Below are 22,685 nucleotides of genomic sequence, written 5' to 3'. Positions count from 1 at the left end.
TGAAAATACATCTGGCCCTCTTTATAGATACTAATTTGAAATTATTAAATAATTTAAATTTTATACATTTAAAAAAAAAAGTTAAATAAAGCGGAATAAGTGATGTAGCACAACTGGTGACCTGCCAAGCTGCATTATAAACAAAGATCTACTGCTTTTCTATTAAAATTGATCCTAAGGAAGCAATAGGCTTGTAATGCAACTTGGATAAAAATCAATCAGTCGGAAGTTTGAAGTTATGGCATCTTGGCCTTGTCCAGCTGGCCAATCAATGTTCTCTTTTGCTTGTGTCCTCAGTGCATCACCATGGACTATAAAGCCTAGAAGGCCAGCTGTAAAGTAGCTGTGTGGGCCCTTTTCTGGCCTGGTGTTTGGCAATCTGGCAAGAGTTTCTGGCATCCTTGCAGTCAAACCAGGACATTAAGAGCATGTAAAATGTAAATCTTGCAGCTGACAGACTTATCTCTGCTGTCTCCAGACTGAATTTACCACCTTGCACAGAGCTATAAAAAGCTAGCTGTATCAACATCTTATTCCCAAGGGAAATGTACGAATTATGAATACCTTTTTGCATACGCTAGTAGTGGGTGCTCTGTAAGTTTGAGCACTATCTATATTTTTCATACATTCATATCTAAATGACATTTCACCAGGGTATATAGTGGCAATAAATAAATAAATAAATAAGAGTAAAGAGAAAAAGTAAAAGCTAAGATACTGATTGGTTTTATGCACTGCTCAGCTGATATTAGTTCACGTATGTTCACTCGTTGCTATAGATGAACAAGATAAAGCCTTATTTGATGATCCCTTGGCTAGTATAGCCTAATTTGTGTTCCAGCTTCATCCAAGGTGGTTTAACATTAATTGAAGAATCTGATTTACAGAGTCTCCTGATCTGAAATGTGTTGTTATTATGCAATTCCTGCTGAGTATCGCAACTTTTGTAGCACAAATCCTGACATAATAAGCATCCTGAGACTACTGAAGGAACTACTACACTTCCTACTGCAATACATAGGGCATAAGTGGCCTGGCCAGATATGATATGCAAATGCTGGTGCTAACAAATAGTTTTACATTGACCCTAATTTACTCCAAAACCGGTTCAGAGGTCTTTTTTTCTGTTCCATGAGTCCTGTTATCTTGTCCATACCATTCACAGTTGAATACGTGCATTGCACTATAATAAATCACTTCAATACAGCTCCTTAGCTAATCAGTTTCAACTATAAGCTTAATTAACTAAATAGTCAGTTGTGCAGTAATAACTGTCAAAGATTTCTACCCCCAATACTACAGCTCAGCAAGTGTGCATAAGAAAAGTCTTCCATGAAGACAAAAGTTCTAGTCTGAATGGTAATGTTGCCTCTGTACATGACTACACTGGATTTTAAACAGTCAATATGTGATGAAACAGCATTTAAAAGTCAATGTGGTGGCGTACAGTCTGTAGATGTCCAAATACTTATGGACCTTATTATACTGTTTCATTGATAGCTGAAAACTTCCAAATAGCAAACAGCTATCAAATGAGTTTTGCTCTTGTGTGGAGAGTTTAATCAACACCTGTACCAGATCAATGTTATGTTGTCTTAATATGCACAGGATGGAATAGAAGCGCTGTTTAACTGGTAATTCACTCCACACTGAATTATCGTCAAGCAAACATTAAACTGTATACTATATATAGCTATAACTTATGTTGTCATCATAATAGGCACAGGAAGACATACTCCTGAACAAGAAATTTAAGGCGCATCCAGCTACAGCTCATTTTCATACAAACAAAAACTGAACCAATAACAATGGAGAACTAGATCAAAATCGAACTCAGCTATGCCACCGAGTGCATAATATCTTTCCTCATACAAAGCAGATTACAGCCACTAAACTTTACATGCTAAATATGTAGCTATTCTGGGAAACAACACTGACCAAAATTTGTACTTTTTATGTTACATGACTTTTAAAAGCAACAACTTTCATTAATTACAGGATTTATATGACAGCTGATTGTGTTGATAATGTTGCACCACATCATGTTTGTCACAGCCATTGGCCTATTAGTATTGCAATTAAAAACACAATGCTCCAGGCACTGTATGAGAAACTGTCAAATAATGAATGTGGTAGCTGCTAACTTTTAATGAGGGGCAGACAAATTATTCACAGTATGATACACACACAACACTCATCTTGATTTTGTTTCTTACACACATACTGGCATACTTCAGTGTTAACGCGGTTAGCCAATACAGACCTTGAACATCTAGATACTCTACTCGTTATCAATTTATTTGATAGAAATCTTTAGGGGAAAATATATTCCCACTGCTCTGACTTATAGTAAAAGTTTTGAAAAAGAGCAGTGAAAGCTGAACTCTTTTTTTTTTTCTTTGCTAGCAGCTGTTTTAGACATTTCAAAACAAACAAATAAACAAAAAATAAAACATAAACTGCTTGAAAAACTCCAAAGAAGTTTTTAAAGTAGTTTTAAAAAGGTGTCAAGTATTGTACCTTCATACTTTTTTCACCTGTTCAGCTGATATTGATCTTCTTATTTCCACTACAGATTCCATTATAGATTATGGTAGGCTGGATAATTCTTTACCATACGGTAAGAACATTTCCCACAGTTTTGTTACAATTAGCATTATAGTGGGTAGAGTTACATTAATTTAGTGCAACACTTAACTGTCACACTAACCTTTAAGCCACAAATAAGGTGTAAATAACATGAACTCATCCAGACTGACAGGTAACTCACTAACTGGGCTCTTGGTGATCAGAGCATCTTAAGGAAACATATGTAGCTTATTTCTTTACAATTCTTTTAGTTGAATTTATAAATTGATAAAGTACACAGAGGTTACACCATACAATATGGTCTTGTGTACATATGTGTGTGTTTAACCTCCTAGGACCTGGCGTCCACATATGTGGACATCACATTCTGGGTTATTTAGACCACAATACTCAATTTTGCTCTACAAGGGCCTGATATCCACTTACAAGGACATTATAATGCTACTGTTCTATCGCAATTTCAAATGAATATCCTTATATGTTGCTCTCATTTCTCTTAGAAACAAAAAAATCAGGCAAAAAAAAAAAAATCTGGTAATTCTTTGTTTTTACATTCATCGGGCCCTAATGTGCCCAATAATCAAAGAGAAATTAAAAATGCATGCCGTGGAAGAGTTTGGGTCTTAGGAGGTTAAATAACCTTTTTAGGCTATATCATTCAAACAGTATAAATAACTGAGAACCCTAGTAGCCTCAAGTTCAAACACTATTTAGGTCTTAAAGCATTTTAAACAAGCATCTGTAGTGTTTCATAATTCACCCTAAAATAGGGGTGATGGTGCATCTAGTGCTGTGATTATGAAATGCTTGCTGTTGGTATGAAGCGTGAATACCACTCACTCATGTGACAGTACGTGGCCGTCATGTGACTAGACAGGTTCAGTTCAACTCAATTTTATTTATGTATGTAAATCAAAACAACAGTGGCCTCGAAGCACTTTATATTGTGAGGTAAGGACCTTAAAATAATGCAGAAGGACCCCATGTGTATTATTATATTATAACAGCACACTGTTTTGTTTTATTTTGTTGTTGTTTTTTTAAACAATTTGTATTATTTCAGTGCCCTAATCATTTATATGTCTAGTACACTGTATATTATGATATAATACATTATAAGCCATTATGGATTTTTTATTCAGTAGTCATAGATTTGAGGGGAACAGTTGTGCAGTCATAAATCCTATGCCTTAGAAACTTAATTTTTTTCCCTATGCCCTCCATTTTATAGAGGCAGCTGCTCATGCACTTATTCATTCATTCAGTCACCCAAAAAAAAGTACTGAATTGAGAAAAGGAGATCCCTTTCTCAGGCCATTACCAGCTATTTCCCTGAGGTGCAAACCCCATCACATAGTGTTTTTACAGACTGTGAGAAAGAGACTTGGCAGAGTAGAAGAATACATTTCTGCTTAATTAATCCCATTCCTTACTTTAGGTATTAAAAGGCAATGGTCTGTTTAACAACTTTCGACGACACTAAACGGGTAATTAGTCACAGCCTAATCATTTTTCATACATTTTATGGGCATGTCCGGGATGGGGTGTGCTCCCTGAAGTGTCATACCACTAGCCACCTTCCCTATCCCACGCCCTCTTCACAGCTCCCTACCTCACTAGATAAAGTCATTTTGTTTCTTCTCAGCCAGTCTGTCATTAAGCAAGTCCTGCTCTCTGATGAGATGAACACACCAAGGTAGTCCTTTCCTGCAGATCCAAACACCTGCTTCTGATAGCACTGGAGATCAGCTTGCATTTCCTCAATAGAAGGCTGCTAGAGGGAAGTGGTATAATGTAGAAACAGTTTTCCTCAATATGAAAAGGAGAATAAAAAAAGGAGTGGGAGCCCGGGCACAATCAGCTATGGCACACAGACTACCAGCTTGTGCTAGCTGTTGCAGGCAGCCAATCCCAAAGCTGAAGACCATATTCGTGACATTCGAATGGTTGGGAAATTAAAATAATTTAAATGGCGAGAGCCACCCACTGCCCAGGTGGAAATATAACTTCAATAATGGTTCTGTTAAGATTTACAAAAAAATGTTTTCAGGAGCAGGACAAAATATTATTTTTCTTAAAGAACAGACTAATACTTTAATACCCCATTAAACAGCCCTGATAATAAGCTTTAGCAGCTAAATAATTAAAAGCCCACATCTTCACAGCCATCTCTAAAAATAGGAGATTTACAAATTATGTGCACACATTTAGAATACTGATAAAGGTTATAAAATATTCCATAGAGCAGAACCGTTCATATGTGATTTTTACCTTATCCACCCAGAAGCAAAACTTGGTAACCTCGGTAAAGACCATGCAAGCCAGGCAGTTTCATTATGTTAGGAAATGAAAAATAAATAAATACATAAAAATAATCAGTGTATATATAACTTTTAACTTAGACCATAAATTATTAACCCCTCAGACAGTGAGATAATCTGTGAGCCAATCATACATTCATGTATGATTCATACATTTCACACTACCTGTAATTTTTCAGCAACTAGGTTTTCCATTTGTCCACAGCTCTCCATGACATTTGTCTACAAATCAGTGACCATGACGAACAGTGTACAGCAGGTGGTGTGTCCACAAAAGCATCTATGGCGCTATACTCATCGTTAACCTTTAAACACCTAATAGACCTCTTTCTCATGGCAGACAGGAAAAGCACAATGAACAACATTAATGCTGACCGTGCATTTCCGGTGTGTGAGTAAACATAACCATGAACCAGGATTCCCATACTTCACTGAATCTATCAAACCCTTTTTGACATGTCTCTTAACCAGTGCTGGTCAAGTTACTTGAAAAAAGTAATCAGTAACTAATTACTGATTACTTCCCCCCCCCCCCCCCAAAAAAAAGTAATCCCGTTACTTTATCGATTACTTATTTTCAAAAAGTTATTAGTTACTTAGTTACTTTTAAAAAAAATGATTTACAACCTGAATAGGTAATAAAGCAATAGATCTTTTAGCCCAATTCTATTTTTTTCTGCATAATCCATCATACAAAATGTAATCAAATGAAAAAGTTTTAAAACAATCTTGTAACTTTATGCATCAAGCAAACATTAAATTATATGCAACATTCTCTGACCGGAAGAAATTTGTTTAACATTTAAACCTATTTTCTGCATATTCCAGCATATAAAATAAAATAGTTTTTTGTGTTTACTCACTCTTTTAAATAGATGCACATAAAACACACGTCATTGTCATGAGACGCTCTCGCAAAAAAAAAAAAAAAATCACGGTTTTAGTAACGCAGTAATGCGGCATGCTTACGGGAAAGTAACAGTAATCGCATTACCTTTTTAGCAATAGTAATCCCTTACTTTACTCGTTACTTGAAAAAAGTAATCGGATTACAGTAACGCATTACTGCCCATCTCTGCTCTTAACAACAGCAGGGTTAAATTACCCTCAAATAGAGCAGGGCGATATGGCCAAAAATATTTATCACCATATACATTTGAAAATTTGCGATAACGATATAACTGACGATATAATTGACACTAGACAAAATACTTTAGAACTCCAAAACTTTATTAGTGCAAAAAAGAAAAAAAACCATCAATGTATTTTCACTTAAACAAGCAGCTGTTTTTTATGTGCATTAAAGTTATATAAAAAATTAACAGTGCAAATGCAAATTCCTTGATGACAGTTTAACCAAAAGGCATTTCCAGTGGAAATTGGCCGACACATCCTCAGCATAACCATGTATAATATCCACAAAACTTAAAAAAAAGAGGTTATACACATACAACATAGTAATATTATGTTGAAGCACGTGCTTCAACATAATATTACCGGAGCCATAATATTACGTACGTACTGTACAGTACGTATCACTCCGCGAGGCTCCTGCCTACGATAGCCGTAATGCTCCGACAATCCATCAAGCGGTGCGGGTTCGTAGCGTAGCAAAGTCGTACTAAAATGTGACAGATTTTCGAGCGCCGTGTACCACATAAAGTTGTTTCGAGGTCAGTAAACACAACCAGAATTCATACATAAGGCACACGGGATTATAAGGGCTACTGTCGATTTTCAGAAAAATCAAAGGATTGATTTTAAATGTGCCGTATTTTCCCAAAAACACGGTAATAACGACGGTCCGCTAGCATGCGATACCAGAAATAGTGCTTTGTTGTGTATCTGATGGACAAAAGCTAAACCAGTGAACCGCTGAAGTTGCAGCATTTTTACAAACCAATTCTGGTTCATCCGTTTAATTCAACGATCCGTTTTCGCCCTTTTCATTCTCCGTTGCCGCCATGCTTTTTCCGCCATGTGTGTATGAAAACAAAGGCACTGCGCATGCACGTTTTACCTATATTCTATCACGATATTTCATTTTCTTATCGTTGCCCAACATTATACCAGTATTACCCTGAACGGTATGATATGGCCCAGCCCTACCCTCAACAGACTGGTTCAAACAAATACTGACCTTCTATATAAATACAAAGCTGTTAAAGGTCAAATCAACAAAGTTTTTAAACTATTATTTACCTTTAATAACACTTAAAAAAGTGAAATTATATTTAAAAAATGATGTCACAAATTACAAGGAAAAAATAACACATTTGCCACAGCTGCAAATCTGAATTTTAAAAAGGAGAGCACTGTGAGAGCAATCTCAGGTAGTTATGATAATTATGTTTAGTTTGCGTGCTCTAGGTGTTAAAGGTGTTCATTTCCAAAAGTAGAGGGGTAAGAAGAAGAAGAATGTTGGTATGCCTTTTTTTTTTTTAAACAGCAGAGTATTGCTGAAGTTTTATTGCATTAAAATGTTTAAATGTCTGTGGACAGTCATATTTAAATTTTATAGGAGATTACACTGTATACATAGCAGGTCACAGGGATAAATATGGGATAAATATATTAATACCAATAATCTTCTCATTACGACGTCCAGGACACAAACATAAATAATGAAACATATATAGTGTTGACAGTGCTATATTTTTCCACAGTAGAAATGGTGTATGTATAAACCTGAATGGGGAAACGGTTTGAATGGCAAAGAGCAAAGAGCAGCTCAGACAGGCAGGCACAGCTGCAGGTTACAGTAGTGGGCTGATTAGCAGCCTCACTAATGGGTTGTAATCATTTTCTTACTTAATGAACATAATTTGTTTCAGAGTCCCAAACTATATGTGATCGGGGACTGCAGTTTCCTCTTTGACACTTGAAAACAAACAAATTACACTACTTCTATTGAATAAATTAAGCAAACTATTGGTTTTCCTTAATGCAACATTAAGAATTCAACTTTATTTATTGTAATTGCATATGTCACAAGTACGAGGCAATAGGGCTGGGCCATATTATACCGTTCACGGTAATACCGGTATAATGTTAGGCAACGATAGGAAAATGAAATATCGCGATAGAGTATGAGTAAAACGCGCATGCGCAGTGCCTTTGTTTTCATACGCACATGGCCGATTGTTGAGTGAAACAGATGAACCAGAATTGGTTTGTAAAAATTGTGCAACTTCAGTGATGTGGAACTGGTTTGGTGTTTGTCCGTCAGATACACGACAAAGCACATTTTTTTGCAGAACATGCAAGCGGCCGTCGTTATTGTCGGACTAAGATGCTCTTAAATCTGGGAGTAATCTGGGTCTAAAACTCCGTATATTTCAGGTCAAACAACACTGCAGCATCACTGAGAGTTAAAAACTGTCTAAATTCTTTCATCTTTAATAAAACGATCAGCATTGCTGCTTTACCAGGTGTAACTATGAAGTTTAACTTCCAGGCATCCGTGAAAACAAAATTTATTACATTTAACGGAGTTAGAAGTTAGCAGCAAGCTAGCGGAAGTTAGCTCGCTAGTTTCGCTAGTTACCTAAGCATGATATTGCATGTTCTGACTGAGAGATTTCTGAAAAAATTCAAACGTACAGCTCTGCTATCACTTCTAACATAAATGAAGACAGGAAACTAAACAGCAGTGACGTTTGTAGGGTTACTGAAGTTGGGCTAGCTGGTATGATGTGCTACGTGATCGCTAGCGACACAGCTATGTTAGCATAACATAAACAGTGAAGCTGGAGGACGAACACTAACACTTTTCCACTTATAAAAGTTAACGTGAAGGTTCCTCATGGTTAGAGACAAATGCAATCGCATGGCAGGATGCTGTAAACACCAAACTTCAGTCAGGAGAACAACTGAGATAATCCATCCACAATACAAGGTTAGTCATTAATATACTGCAACAACATGGGAATAGAACAGCTGCCAGAGAATTCAACATTAATAAATCAATGGTACAGAAGTGGAGGAAGCAAGAAGAATGAGTTTAATAAAGTTTGATTTATCTGACTGCTTTGTTTCGCTTAATGTGCCTTATAATCCCGTGCACCTTATGGTCCGAAAAATACATACTGCACACTGCATTTTAATGTTGCAAAGCACCTCTTTTTAACTTCAGTGGATATTATACATGGTTATGCTCAGGATATGTCAGCCCATTTCTACTGGAAATGCCTTTTGGTTAAACTTTCAGCAAGGAATTTGCATTTGCACTGTTACATTTTTATAAAGCTTTAATGTACATAAAAACCAGCTTCTTGTTTAAGTGAAAATAAATGGAAGGTTGTCTTTTTGCGCTAGTAATGTTGTGGAGTTGTATTTTGTCTCGCATCAATTATATCGTCAGTTATATCGTTATCGCAAATTTTCAAATATATATCGTGATAAATATTTTTGGCCATATCGCACTGCTCTACGAGGCAATGAAATGCAGTTTGCATCCATCCAGAAAGTGCTTTAGGAATTGATATATTACAAAAAAATATATATTAGCAATGCACAGATACATACAGTTATTGTTTCACAAAAATGCATTTCATGTTTGTTTTTTTCCAGATAATCATCTTGGAAACAAAAAATATCTATGAACTTAATATTCTTAATCTAATGACAGCAATTTATAATTGTATTTATTTCCATCTTTTAAATAACAAACAATGAGTAATTAAATGAAAAAGAAAACATAAAAGTTGAATGAGGTGTTTGAGATTAGTTGAGACTGTTAAGAATCTCAGGAGAGTCAAGTAGAACTTTTTTTTATTTAAACCTCTAAAAGTGTCTGTGGTTCTGTTTTCCACTGTATAGTGTTCTCCAAGTTCTCTGAGGCCTTGCATAACAAATACTTTGGGTACTATGAGTCTTCCAAAGGAGTTAAAAAGATCTTCAGACAATTTGAGATCAGTCATATTAGTATAAGAGATATCATCAGGGGGTGGTGTACATTTCAAGCAGTCAGTAAATTCAGAAAAGAACATCCGATTCAGCAAAAAGGTTCAAGGCACCTACAATTGTCATCACAGGATCTGCAGTTATGTATGCTTTCTTATGGAAATATATACTTATAACTGATTATTTTGTCCAAACTTGAGATTACAAATATGTAATCCTGTTACTTGCTGAATTTGGAAAATCAGGCATGCACCGAATGTAAAAATAACATTTTAAGACATCTGGTAATCCAAACCATTTGTCCTTCCTAGTTAAAATCCTTTAAAACAACATGTTTCTTAACACCTTAAATGGTTTACCTCTCTTGCTAACATTGAGTTAAACTACACAGCAAACAGCTAGATGGAGAGCGATGGCTCTGAGCTTTTATGGAAGAGAAAAAGTGCACTGCAGTAAAGGAAAGGGTGCGCTGAAATTATGAATAAACAAGGGCACCATTGATTGCAAAATGGAATTGGGTAAGCGAATAAAGAAAGCTTCAACAGACTACATTTTTCAAAGAAGACACTTGACAGTGTATATAGATAAAAAACAAGTACATTAATTAATATCACAAGTCAAAATGTCTGCTCTACACCTACTTAAAGATAAATGTTAGCACACGTTACATTTAATTTTGCTGTTCAGTGCATTTCACTAAATTTTATTGTATATTTTCATACTGCAATGATGCTAAAAACAAAAATAATCAGTTGAGTAGTATTAATATCGTTCTTCATATACAGGGGTGAGCGTGGCATATGGATGCATGGATCACCTCACAACAGGAAAGCTCCAGCTAGAGCTTCTTAGTCAACTTTGCATGTTCTCCCTGTGCATACCCATATGGAAAAGAAATAGTAAAAACTTATATGTGATTACTCATGAAAGTGGCCATATAAATCATATAAGGCTTACATGATTTACTCATGAAAGTGGCCACTTTCTCATTACTTTCATACATTGTTTTAGTAAGTATCCAAAACATACACGTTTCATTATATAATTTTTCAAGGGATCTTATATCTGTTTTCACTCTTACATGCTTTTCATACAAGTTTCACACAAGACAGATACAAACTTTATAAGATTTATATATATCTTTTCCATATGGGTACTCTTATGATGGTTCTCTGATGAAAGTCTACTGCACTTGCAACATCAGCACACTATTGAATGGTGGCACCAGGCTCAACACCTTCCATTTCTACTGCCTCCATTGCATCTCGGGCTCTGTCCCACACCAGCCTGTACAGGCTGCTCAGGCAACACAGATGCTGGCTTAGTCATGTCCACCACATGGACAACAGTCACATCCCCAAAGATTCCCTCTATAGCCACCTGGCACTGTGCAAGAACAGCAAGCTGCACATAGCTATTGTACCGGCACATATGCCAGCCTTGAAGACTATTTTCTGTCAGTTGTTTAAAGTAAATGAAGACATTTCCCCCATGTTTCCTTCAAAAGCTTCCTGGCAATGAAAGTTGGTTTCATTGCCATTTTTTTTGCATATCATACGATCAAGCTCTTCCCACAAGAGGGACAACATTAGGACTGTGATTTGGTGACTGCTTTGGCCACACCATTATAGACAAAATACAAGCTGTTAGCGGTTTGTCTTAACAGTTTACAGCAGAGTATGGAGATGTGAGATGTGGGTCATTGTAGAAGGAAATTGCCTCCAGTAAAGTGACATCCAAAGGCTTTGACACAGCAAATTGGAATGATGGCCTTCCTTGATCAAAATTAATTTTATCCTGTAGAAATCTTCATTTTTACAACCAATAAAAAGTATCTGCCATGCTTGACAGATGGCATTAAGAACTCTGTATCTTCATTTGTTCTGTCTTAAGTTCTCCCAAGGTTTAAGATGTGTATATTGGGAATGCAGAGACTGGTGTAATTATGAATCCAACAATATTTAGATTTAGATCTTTTTGGATCATTTTCAGAATCCACATAGTCTGATGCTCCAGATACCTAAACAGCCAAATCTATTGCATTAAAATATTGCATTACAACAGTTTTCAGATGTATAAGAAAGTCTTTAACAATATCTTTAAACATTAAAAAAAAGTGGTTACAGAAAGCGAGTATCTGAATGTTTTCTGTATAGACAGGGCAATATTATTTATTATTAATCGTTAACTGTAATTTATAACATTTCTCATCAATTTCTTAATTTTTATTAAAATCAATGTTTTTCTTTACAAATTAACAACTTATCTCAGTAGCTGCTGACTTTTGACCAGCAGTGCACACTACTAATGCTACACTTTTACACACCACAGAATTCAAACTCTAACTGCCCCTCAAGACAAGTGAGAAGTGTTATTTAGGAGGAGGGACTATGCGCTTACCTGCTGCTCCTTGGCAGGTAGCTCCATGCCCTCCTGGGTTTTAATTGCACCTTAGAACACATATGCATCAACACTACAATGAGCGGGTGGAGGGAGGTTTGGAGTCTTCTCCCACCCCCATTCTCTGCGGCCTGCTGGAGCGGGAGGGCTAGTAGGAGGAGTTGGCCGTCCGACTGCGGTCTGGGGTGTGGGGCCTCCCTGCTGCTGCGGAGTCGGGGTGGTCTGCCTCTCCCCACCGCAGGGAAAAGGGTAACACCACCTGGGTCTGGGTGCAATTCCCCCCTCCAGGGGCAAGGGTACCTAGACCCGGTTTGTAGAGTACGCTTGGGGAGTGTGATTGTGTGTACAGCGTCTCTTTATGTCTGTCTCCACGTTGGTTGAGTGTGGAGTGAGTGCATATGAGAGCATGAGGGTGGGAATGGATGTTTGTATCTGTGTGTGCCTGTATGTCTGTGTCTATATGTCAGGTTGGGTATCAGACGCCACCTCTCTGGGGACACCTCAGGCCCTCCAAGGTTTGGAGGCCTATCTCCACCCACCACCACTTCCCCTGCCGGTGGCGGACTCCCTCAGGTGTCGGTGTGTTGGTGGTTCTTTGTGTCTGGGGGTGGGCGTCTGGGTACACACCGGCTCACTCCTTGGCGGCCGCTTGTCGGGGCCTGGGGCCTGGGGCTCGCTCGGGCCCCTTTGGAGGTGGGGTGCCCCCGGCCTCTCGGCCTAGGGCTCGGTCACTCAGGCGCAGCTGGGGGCCGGCGGAGCTCACGGGCGCGTCACTGCAACTCCCCCTGACTTCTGCTCCGCGGCTGCTGGGCGAGCCCTCATCTGGGACTCTCCTCAGCTCTTACTGGGACAGTGGCGCGGCTGCCCCTCTGTTGGTCTTCCATGGTCTCTTGTGTTCTGGGGGCCTCTGGATGTCTGGAGTTTTGATCTCCTCCATACCCGCTTCACACCCTGGAGGACGGGGCTGTGGCCCCCCCACACTCCCTAGCAGATCATTACATGGAGAAACCTTTGGAATGCAAGCATGCTGATCCACACAGGTATGCACACATGGGTATTCACAGACACGGACTAAAGCTTTCTTGGCTGCTGCCTCAAAGCACACTGTGCGCTGTCTATCTTGCGTGCTGCACAATATCGTTTATTATTTAGTAAATATTGATATCTATGACTAGCTAGTTTATTGTGATGGTGCTTTGTTTTCTCTATTATTATGTTGCTCTTTGTTGTTTGCTGTCTCCTCTGTTTGTTTTTTTTGTTTGTTTGTTTGTTTGTTTTTTTTCCATACAGGTGACCCAGGAGTTCTTTTTTTTTTTTTTCTCTCTCTTCCCCCCCCTTCTCACCGTCTCTTCTCCTCTTTGGTTTTCTTTCTTTCTCTCCCCCTCTCTCTCTCATTCATTCCCCCTGTCCTATTTATTATAAAAAAAAATAAATAAAAAAAAAAAATGACAAAGGATGAACTGAAGCTCTGCCATCACGTAATGTCGCATACTGCTGTTTCTGATGTCATTTAAAAAAAAAAAAAAAAAAAAAAAAAAAAAAAGAAGTGTTATTTATTTATTTAATTTTTTCATGTTTTACCCCCCCCCCCCCCCCCCCCCAATTCCCATACAATTTGTTTGATCACAGCATGGACCAAATTCATTTATTATTATAAATGTTTTTGGAAAAATGTCAGAGTCCCTGTCTGTTTATTTCTTTACAAGGCTCCTGTGTTGTTGCTAATCCTCTTGCCTTTAATTAACATAACAAAATCATTAATGTTTCCTTTTTATCTTTATTATCGTGTCTTAAATCCCTTTAGTGGCTGAGAAGCATGGCTAATCGCAAAGAAATGGGTTGTGATATGTGTTATTTCAGCTTGTTTTCTGACTTCCAGCTGCAGATGAATTAAAATAAACCCGTATTTATCTACCGTCTTAGAGTAGGGAATTATTCCTAACTGGCAAAAAACCCCACTGTGGTCACATATTTGCCCTTACCTTTAGACATCTGAATAAAAGGATTTTAGATACTTTTCCCCTAATAACTTCAATCTTTTCCAGGATTTAGGACAGAACGCTTAAAGATAACAATCTCGGCATATTCTTAGGTTTAAGGTTGTGAATTTTGTTGTAACCAGCTTTGTCTAGAATAACTGCTTCATCTACTGCATTATACATTCAAGGTCAACTTGTCAGTTGCTGGGTGCACTCTGAAAAATATGAGGAAAACATTTATTGCACTGTATTGCTACAGTATGATGCCATCTACAACAATACAAGAGGTACAACTATTGTTCCATGAAAAACATAACAAATTACATTGAAATGCACATCTAGCTACACTTTTTAAATGTTCTTTTTGACATGTGTTTCTTTTTCAAGACAGCTGAACTGAAGTTTTTCCAACAAGGCCCAAATCACAGCTAACTATAACTGCAAGGTTGAATACATATGAGTGAAAATGAAACAATACAACCAGCTAGTGAGTTGCCCGAACATCTATGGAGCTTAAAAGTTGTTAGGGTCCCTGGGTCGTTGACCCAGTGTTTTGTGTTTTTGGTTCTTTGATTTTGTTATTTCATTATATTCTAGCTTTGCTTTATGGGTTTTAGGATCATTCTTATTCATATCCAACTGATACACAAACATTCAAACCTTCTGTTTATATCACTCAGGGTACTAGCAATAAAGATCAATAAAATAATGTTTAAAAAGGAAATGGGGGTATCTAGGGATCTGCAGGGCAGTAATACAGTGGAGGAGAAACTTGCGAAAATAAAGCCAATATTGTAGTTGCTTTAAAATGATTTTCATGTAAAGATAAGGATGAGGTGAGGACTTGCAGTTTAAAAAGCATGCAAGTGTGTGTGTGCATCCATGACTCAGATATGTAAGCCTGATGAGAGAAAGTTACATACAGGGCGGTATACCCGCTACTGATAAGAAAATTTAATGATAACCTATAGTGTGCACTGCACCGCTATTTCTAAATCTTATAGTTAAAGCCTGGGGGAACAGCTTTAAAATTTGGTCCTAAGACTTTGGTCTTTATGTATCATTTGAAAAGACTAAAAAATGTTAAAAAATGAATAAGAAACTAGTGTAGTCCCTGTTTTTATTTTTAATTGTTTTTGCAGAACCTAGAGAATGCATACAGAGGATGAAGGCAGCCATCCTGTCTAAGTGCCTTATAAATAACACCAAAATCTACTGATGCATGCCCTTGTTATTTTTCTTTTCTTACAGATACAGTTACAGGATAATTTGCTCATAATAATTTCTTCAGTAAGTCTTGTATAAAACACTCAAAAGGTTTTGAAAAACTTTTGAATACAGAGGATATTCCACAGGTTACAGTCACTGAGCCCGTGGAGTTACTGACAGAGTGTGGTTATAAGCACTTTTATACAGTTTTACATCGGCCCCAGAAATACTACTTTATTCGTAAGCAGTCTTCATGCAGCTTTGCAACCTGCATATATCATAGGGTTACAACCCAACTATAACTTTACACTGGGTCTATTCATCAGGTGCTGTGATGCATAGTGTGATTTTCAGTATCAGCACAATGTGTACAAAGCAGTAAATCAGAAAGGCTTTATGCATACGTACTTGTTTGTGTGTGTGTGTATGTGTGTGTGTGTCTGAAGAGTATGTTGTTACTTTGCACCAATAGGACCCACTACTGACATTAAGTTGAAAGCGACAGTGCAATTACAGTTGATTAAAAGTTCCCTTACTTCATTCTCTGCTGCATGTTAATTGGATTTGGTTGGAAATAACGTGCACTTAAAAGTTTTTTTTAATGCAGGCCCATAAGAACTAGATTTTTTTGTGTCCACTATTTTGATAGTACATTTTTTGTTTATTTTTTTGTTGCAGTGACATTGTTACAAAAAATTAAAAATAGAACTATTTCTTACGTTACGCTAAAATCATTAACACCATTTTCACACATTTTATGTTTGCGAAACCTTTTAATTACATTTTAAACAAATACTTGAGATTTTTAAAGCCTAAAGCTGTATGAAGTTAAGCATATATAGAGCCAAGCATAAGGTAATGCTTGGCTCTATATATGTTTAACTTCATAATAGCCTTTTACTGAATTAAAAATAATGATGATTAGCTCTTTTGAAGCAGTCCTGTGTTGATGGAAAATAGTGATTTATAGCAGTGCTGCCCTCAGCAGTTCAGGTGCTGAAATGCTGATCTATCAGTTTGCTAGGTTTATCTTAAATATCAGTCCTCCATAAACCTGAAGTCCAATACTTTACATTTTCAGTATTTTGCTAAATTAGACTCTTCCGAGTTATTTGAAAACAAAAAATTACTATGCACTTTACTGATGATAATGCATAAATATATATACCACAGAACTTTGGGAGAACATGCTGTACTATTACGACTAAATACTCAGCGCTTTACAAGGACTCTGTGGGTCTTTGTAAAGCAATACTATGCCTACCCAAAGACAGTCAATACTGGAAAAACAGCAAATGATAAAAAAGCGCCTTGGTATATGGTGATACATACTGATGCAATATTATCATATCGAAAGTAGCTTCACTTAACATTTACTCATGCACCATTGAGTAAAATTAGCCTACTTTAGGTCACAGCAACACAGTCAATTCACTGCGAGAGCTGCTTCCCAAGAAGTCAATAGAAAGTATTGTATTACATGCTGGCAATGATGAGAGGAGCAGTCCAGAGGGATAATACAGACTGAAATGCTGCATACATAGAGGGTTGCACTGAAATCTGAAGTATAATATGGGCAAGCAGAAAAATAACAGCCCCACTCTGTGGAGTGGAACCAGAGGATTCAGAGATCAAATAGATAAGCCACTTCAGACCTTTCCATTTTAGTGCATGATAGAGCTCACATCACTAAATTCTTGCTTGGCACATCATCCCTTCCCTATTTGATCTCTGCTACTTATGCTTAGACTACAAGACTTGACTGTGTTAGAAAATAGGGATCCAAACTGAAGTTTAATTAAATTCTTAATTATTCAATTGACCCAGCAGCTGGTGATGAGTGGAAATGAGGCATGAATAGGGTGTTTTATTAAAACCCGTAATCTCAAATTATAAAAGCAATGTCAATTCAAATTTGTCAATTCAAGTTTGCATTAGTCGGTTTCTGCGTGATGCTAATTAGAACAGTACACATCTTATTCAAAATCAGAGTCAACTTCTCAAACGTGTATGGCGAGTAAACTCCAGCACTGATATCACTAAACAGATGCGCTAAAGACTGGTAATGAAATCAGAGAGAAGATTATATGTGGTAGAGATCCAGCGTAAACTCACGGAGGGGGAAAAAAGAATATCAGCCTTTCACAGCGGTCCATACACTTCACCCTTCATCATTTGGCAAAACAGTACCTTAGCTACACGACCAATAAGAATATGACATGAAAGGAGGAAACACTTAAGTTGATACTTACTCCTTTTTAAAATCTTCATCGTGCATTACACTCCCTGCCAGTGTCCCCATTTAGTGGCCCCTCTTCTGTTTGTCGGCACATATTTTGAGAGCTGTTGAGAGAAAAACCTGATTACAGAAACCCAAATTGTGCTTTCACAGTAAGGACACTGTTTTGATTTTGCTGTATCATTTCACAGTAGAGGTAACACATGGAACACACGAGAGGCCAAGAGCATTCCTCGGCTGTCAAACGAAAATTTCCCTCCTAATTCTTGAGGACTTAAAGCCCTTAGATTCTAAACACACTAGTAAAAGTCATCCCACTCCCAGCTTAGTTTTACTTTACGAGGTTCTCTCGGTTTAACACATTTACAACAGCTCTCACTTTAGTTCTGGGCCTTTGGGGGTATTTGATACAGTCATCCACAACTCACTTTTGTAAAAATAAAAAAACCCATAATATTACTCTTTAGTGCTAAATTTTTGCATGTATAAAATGGATTTTGACAGACTTCTTGCACTGAAATGGGACTTTGAGAAATGACGCAGGTTTCACAAAAAACCTGATCAATGAAAAAGGCCAGATGTTTACTTCAAACAAACTTCAGCAGAGTGTGGTGAAAATCCCTCTAAAATAACACTGCACATTATCCTGTCTGATTGGACGCTATTGTGACACAGAAGTCCATAAGTGGCACATTTTATTTGTATCATCAACAGTAATTACGTTCCCACCAGCATGGTAAGAAGAGATGAACAGATTGCAAGTATTGTCCCCATACCCACTCACAGATAAGTTTACAAAGTGAACCTATGTCCTCTTTTGGCATTCTGAACTTCATGTCCATCTCATCAATGGTTTCAGTCAAACACTTGTAATTATCTTGTTTGTGAAGTATTACAGTTTGTTATCTTGAAAGAGCCCCTTGATCATCCTAAGCCATTATACAGCAGGTCTGCATGCCAGTACTAACATGTAATGATGACACATATTGTTAGATTTCCTGCATTTCAGCTACTCGTGTTTCGAAGACAAACTTACAGCATTTTACGAAGGTCTGCAGCCTGCATGTTTCCTCAAGCTTGGGTGTCAAATAATATCTTAAGCCCCTCACTGAGTGGTAACAGATGGAACCAAATCAAAACAGTGGAAAATAAAGGCAATGCATTTGAGTCGCATGGGCTGACAGAACTGGATGTGAGCCATACAAGCTACAATACAGTGGAAGCTGTGTGAGACATATGTGCTGCTATTTCAGTGTTCCAGAAGGGTGCATTTGTCATGACCCACATGGCCCAATATCCCACTCGCAGATTGGAATTTTAGAAACCTTGTGGCATTTGACAGGAGACTTAAGAGCAACCAAAGTACCATCAATTCTCTGTAATCAAAGCTTAGAAAAATCACATGAAATGAAAAAATAATAAGGCCTGTCTGAGGCATTTCTATACTCCTCTGTTATTAAATTTGATTACCTCGTCATGCAAATATTAGGTGGTAAACAAAGCTATGTCTGCAATCAAACCTTAGTTGACTGTAATCAAACAAAAGCTAGAGCCAGTAATTGGTGTTTACCAAGAGAGAACCAACATATCAGTTATGCTTTTTTTTAATCTTTCACTAATTCCAACCGGTAAACAGCTATAATCAATGGAATGCAATGTTTTATATAAGTACCAGTTTGTTCATGCCAAGCACCTAAAGACCAGAATAGACAGAAAACTCTATCAGTAAACACATGCATGGACTCAAAATCCTTCCAGACTTTATTATAGAGTCAAAAACAAAAATGTCCTTCACTTTTTGCTTTTGTTCACTTAAAGATGCACTCTAATATTTTAAGTTAATAGAAAAATATTAGGTCATAGACCACTAATAAACTAAAATAGACCACTTCTGGGTAGGAAAACTTAAATAAATAGAAGTGGCATTAACCTGCTTTGTTTGATAATGATTTATAGATAAAGATTTACAGAAAAACACTCTCAGTTCCTTTGACCTTAGACCCTTCCCTGATGAGTTTTTGGTCTCAATTGCTTGTTTCAAAATGTAATCATTCTAAAATGATGTTTATATGGCTCCTATTATAGTAGAAAAGAATAAAGCAGGGAATGCGTTTGAGGGGGTGGGGTGCTGTCTATCTTGTCGTTGATCATACGAGCATGCATTGTGCCTCTTAATAAGATCAACCACTCACTTATCCCATCCAGTTATCCAAACAGCAATAAAGAGCTAAAATGCTCAGCTCAAGGAACATAACAGAACTTCACTAACCAAGCACAAGGCAATATATTAATAAATAAATTTGGGGCATCACCAATTTATTGTGAATGGTGATGACTTTGTGGAGCCAGAAATTACAATATTTGGATATATTTGCAGTTAAAGTACCAAGTCACCAGCTAACTCTGGAAAGCACATAGCTGCTAATTAGTACTAAGTAACACTGGAGTTTAACACACCAAAGTTGGAGCAGGTGTTAATACAAGTTAGAATTCCATAAATAATAGTGTAAAAGAAAAAGAGGAAGTTTTAGCAACACCCCTTTTAAACCTTAATGTAATTAAAGACTTGATATATATATATATATATATATATATATATATTTGGCACTTCTATGCTGGCACACTTAAATTTCTCAATAATTTATTTTTGCCCTTAAAAACAGCATTTTTCTGTAAGTATTTGTATTTTCAGGCAAATCTGGAAAGAATGGACTGCCTTTACTGAAATGTTACTAAATATACTACAGAACCTTTAAAGGAACAATAAACATATATTTCTTTTTTAACGCGCCAGAAGGGCTTGCTCATAGGGGGTCATATGATTGTTGGGTTTATCTTTGTAACTATTATTGTATGATCTACTGTGCAATATAAAGCGCCTTGAGGCAACTGTTGTTGTGATTTGGCGCTTTATAAATAAAACTGAATTGAATTGAATATTTCTATTATGGAAATTCTGCTCATCATACAATTTTAAAGTGCCCATTTTGTATGAAGATAATGTCATAGATACGAATGTGTAGACATCCCTCAGGTGGATTTAAAGTAAAGCACTCTTGACAGTACAGGAGGAGAGGCCACAGCTTGACCCCTACTACTGTAGACCCACTCCTTCTCCTAAAGGCTTTTAGTTTGGTTAAGTGGGCTGGCCTGTGGGGCAGATGGTTGTAGGTAAGTGGGGGATGCACAGAAAACAACTGCGAATTCGCTGACCTCTGTCTCTCTCTTTCTAACGGCTGATTTGAGAGAGATCTGAGATTTCCCTCAGAGCCATGCCTTGGTCTCAGAGTGACATATTTATTGGCTGCTATCTCAGAAAGGAGGCCAGAGGAGGTAAGATTTTGGACACACACACACACACAGCAATTTTAGAAAAGCTATAGTAAATCTGGCAACATATACTTTATATATCTGCACAAAAGCTTCATCTACTTGCAGCCACACCAAAGACAGTTATGATAGTAATTCATATTTCTGCAATTTCTACAAGAGTAAAATAAATGTAATCAGTTAAACACCACCCAACTCCAGAAGCTATGCAGTTGATATTAAACAACAGCAGGTTGTAGGTGCAGGAACTAACAGAGGAGAACTAGCAGTTGTGTTATCTGGAAGAGGAGAAAACTTGGCTTAAGGTAAAAAATGAGGATTAGGCCGAGTTTTGCTTTTTTTGGCCATATCGTTACATTTTTAGGCACAGCTATTACAGTCCTCCTGGACAAGGTAATAAGGACATTAGACCTCTGTTGACACTGGGCTCCCACAACAAAGTCAGGATAAACACAGAATCTCATTAATAAAACAAAAGGTGGTTCTCAAGCTTAAAATCTCATTAACCATAATCATGTCTCCTGTTCTTCACACATAGGGTACATTAAAAAAAACACTATATATTCAACAGTTCTCTTGAGTCATAAAATTTATTCTGTTATTAAAAAATAAAGCCTTACAACCAAGAGTGACTACTTAAGCAGTTTTTAGATAGTAGTCACTTTAGTCTCTTCACGGTATTTGTTGTTCATGGTATGTTCTATGAACTAAATGTGTGGATAAACAACATTGAGCAGGGAAGTGTGCACACTTGTCTTAGCTTAAAGGAGTTATCATAACAGCACTAGAGTGATGTTTATTGCATGAAACAATTATTACTCCCAACAATACAGAAGACCTTATTCCCCGAGGCTACCTGCACAAGACAGAGCACGGTGAACAGCATCACCATAAAATCCAACATTCATCTAAGTGTTCGTTTATTCATCATATAATATCGCTCTAATGATTACTTATGTTAGCCAGCTCATGCTGGCACAAACAGCCCATGCCTATGGACTTTTATCACAGCTCTCTGAAAAGAAGCTTGGCAAGTTTGTTCGTTTGTTTGTTTTTGTTTGGGGTTTTTTTTTTTGGGGGGGGGGGGGGGGGGGGGGGTGTTAACACTTCATCAAGCCACTACCCTTCACCACAAAGAAAGGTGTACTACCATGTTTCATATTAAATGGAGAGCCACAAGGAGCAGTAGCCTCTTGAGGACGTATACCAGAGAGTCAGCTGAGTCCATCAAACCATCCAAGGTGTACTCTCAGTGGAGTGGCAGGTGAACAATATAAGAACAACCCCACCAAGGCTGGAGATGGAGCAATACTGGAAAAGTGTATGGGAAAAGGATGCAACCCATAGCAACAATGCTCAGTGGCTAGTGGAGCCAAGATCAGTCACAGTCCAGTAACCATCACAGTGGCAGACATCCAAGGAAGGGTCTCAAACATGAAGGGCTGGACAGCACCAGACCGTGACATGATTCACACAGAAACTAAATGCTTCTTGAGCCAAAAAAGAAGCTACTGGTAGACAGAGTGGTAGACTGAACAGACTAACCAATCTGTGCATTGCCTGGACTGATTACGAGAAAGCCTATGGCCTAATGCCCCCTGGAATCCCTAGAACTGTACAAGATCAACAGGACCCTAACAGCCTTCATCATGAATTGGATGGGGATGTGCCAAACACTTGAGGCCAGCTTCAAGCCAGTTGCACAAGTCATCA

General features: G+C 37.6%; 1 long non-coding RNA gene across 1 annotated transcript in view; it reads right to left on the bottom strand.

Moving 5' to 3' along the window:
* Positions 1–17,656: 17,656 nt before the first annotated feature.
* The window catches only part of LOC147338724 (uncharacterized), a 39,005-nt gene continuing 33,976 nt past the window's right edge, over positions 17,657–22,685 (bottom strand). The window contains exon 3 of the long non-coding RNA XR_015130202.1: positions 17,657–17,746. This is a non-coding gene — a long non-coding RNA (uncharacterized LOC147338724). The remainder of the gene's footprint in view (positions 17,747–22,685) is intronic.

This window comes from Aulonocara sp. 'chitande type north' Nkhata Bay, linkage group LG1 (assembly GCF_057382095.1).
Source record: "Aulonocara sp. 'chitande type north' Nkhata Bay isolate Kocher_YH1m ecotype deep benthic linkage group LG1, A_spYH_male_GT1.1, whole genome shotgun sequence".
In the NCBI taxonomy this organism is placed as follows: Eukaryota; Metazoa; Chordata; class Actinopteri; order Cichliformes; family Cichlidae; genus Aulonocara; species Aulonocara sp. 'chitande type north' Nkhata Bay.
The sequence above is the reverse complement of the archived record's forward strand: the minus strand, read 5'-3'. Positions and strand labels throughout refer to the sequence as shown.